Source organism: Musa acuminata, unplaced genomic scaffold, assembly GCF_036884655.1.
Source record: "Musa acuminata AAA Group cultivar baxijiao unplaced genomic scaffold, Cavendish_Baxijiao_AAA HiC_scaffold_49, whole genome shotgun sequence".
In the NCBI taxonomy this organism is placed as follows: domain Eukaryota; kingdom Viridiplantae; phylum Streptophyta; class Magnoliopsida; order Zingiberales; family Musaceae; genus Musa; species Musa acuminata.
Genome location: NW_027020331.1, coordinates 40001 through 42500, shown reverse-complemented (window position 1 = coordinate 42500; position 2500 = coordinate 40001).

Below are 2500 nucleotides of genomic sequence, written 5' to 3'. Positions count from 1 at the left end.
GCGGCGGACAGCGAGCGAAGCGAGAGGCAGCACCGTCCCTGCTATACGAAAGCCCCATCCAGCCCTGTGCCACCCGGGGGGTTCCAGGGTGCTGAGATGGCTGACGTTTTGCTCCGCTCTCGACGGTCACCGCGCAATGCAAGAACAGGCCAAAAACTGGCCAAAACGGCCCAAAAACGGGCCAAAACTGGCCATTTTTGGCTGCGCGAGCGAGCGGCGAGCGGCGGACAGCGAGCGAAGCGAGAGGCAGCACCGTCCCTGCTATACGAAAGCCCCATCCAGCCCTGTGCCACCCGGGGGGTTCCAGGGTGCTGAGATGGCTGACGTTTTGCTCCGCTCTCGACGGTCACCGCGCAATGCAAGAACAGGCCAAAAACTGGCCAAAACGGCCCAAAAACGGGCCAAAACTGGCCATTTTTGGCTGCACGAGCGAGCGGCGAGCGGCGGACAGCGAGCGAAGCGAGAGGCAGCACCGTCCCTGCTATACGAAAGCCCCATCCAGCCCTGTGCCACCCGGGGGGTTCCAGGGTGCTGAGATGGCTGACGTTTTGCTCCGCTCTCGACGGTCACCGCGCAATGCAAGAACAGGCCAAAAACTGGCCAAAACGGCCCAAAAACGGGCCAAAACTGGCCATTTTTGGCTGCACGAGCGAGCGGCGAGCGGCGGACAGCGAGCGAAGCGAGAGGCAGCACCGTCCCTGCTATACGAAAGCCCCATCCAGCCCTGTGCCACCCGGGGGGTTCCAGGGTGCTGAGATGGCTGACGTTTTGCTCCGCTCTCGACGGTCACCGCGCAATGCAAGAACAGGCCAAAAACTGGCCAAAACGGCCCAAAAACGGGCCAAAACTGGCCATTTTTGGCTGCACGAGCGAGCGGCGAGCGGCGGACAGCGAGCGAAGCGAGAGGCAGCACCGTCCCTGCTATACGAAAGCCCCATCCAGCCCTGTGCCACCCGGGGGGTTCCAGGGTGCTGAGATGGCTGACGTTTTGCTCCGCTCTCGACGGTCACCGCGCAATGCAAGAACAGGCCAAAAACTGGCCAAAACGGCCCAAAAACGGGCCAAAACTGGCCATTTTTGGCTGCGCGAGCGAGCGGCGAGCGGCGGACAGCGAGCGAAGCGAGAGGCAGCACCGTCCCTGCTATACGAAAGCCCCATCCAGCCCTGTGCCACCCGGGGGGTTCCAGGGTGCTGAGATGGCTGACGTTTTGCTCCGCTCTCGACGGTCACCGCGCAATGCAAGAACAGGCCAAAAACTGGCCAAAACGGCCCAAAAACGGGCCAAAACTGGCCATTTTTGGCTGCACGAGCGAGCGGCGAGCGGCGGACAGCGAGCGAAGCGAGAGGCAGCACCGTCCCTGCTATACGAAAGCCCCATCCAGCCCTGTGCCACCCGGGGGGTTCCAGGGTGCTGAGATGGCTGACGTTTTGCTCCGCTCTCGACGGTCACCGCGCAATGCAAGAACAGGCCAAAAACTGGCCAAAACGGCCCAAAAACGGGCCAAAACTGGCCATTTTTGGCTGCACGAGCGAGCGGCGAGCGGCGGACAGCGAGCGAAGCGAGAGGCAGCACCGTCCCTGCTATACGAAAGCCCCATCCAGCCCTGTGCCACCCGGGGGGGGTTCCAGGGTGCTGAGATGGCTGACGTTTTGCTCCGCTCTCGACGGTCACCGCGCAATGCAAGAACAGGCCAAAAACTGGCCAAAACGGCCCAAAAACGGGCCAAAACTGGCCATTTTTGGCTGCACGAGCGAGCGGCGAGCGGCGGACAGCGAGCGAAGCGAGAGGCAGCACCGTCCCTGCTATACGAAAGCCCCATCCAGCCCTGTGCCACCCGGGGGGTTCCAGGGTGCTGAGATGGCTGACGTTTTGCTCCGCTCTCGACGGTCACCGCGCAATGCAAGAACAGGCCAAAAACTGGCCAAAACGGCCCAAAAACGGGCCAAAACTGGCCATTTTTGGCTGCGCGAGCGAGCGGCGAGCGGCGGACAGCGAGCGAAGCGAGAGGCAGCACCGTCCCTGCTATACGAAAGCCCCATCCAGCCCTGTGCCACCCGGGGGGTTCCAGGGTGCTGAGATGGCTGACGTTTTGCTCCGCTCTCGACGGTCACCGCGCAATGCAAGAACAGGCCAAAAACTGGCCAAAACGGCCCAAAAACGGGCCAAAACTGGCCATTTTTGGCTGCACGAGCGAGCGGCGAGCGGCGGACAGCGAGCGAAGCGAGAGGCAGCACCGTCCCTGCTATACGAAAGCCCCATCCAGCCCTGTGCCACCCGGGGGGTTCCAGGGTGCTGAGATGGCTGACGTTTTGCTCCGCTCTCGACGGTCACCGCGCAATGCAAGAACAGGCCAAAAACTGGCCAAAACGGCCCAAAAACGGGCCAAAACTGGCCATTTTTGGCTGCACGAGCGAGCGGCGAGCGGCGGACAGCGAGCGAAGCGAGAGGCAGCACCGTCCCTGCTATACGAAAGCCCCATCCAGCCCTGTGCCACCCGGG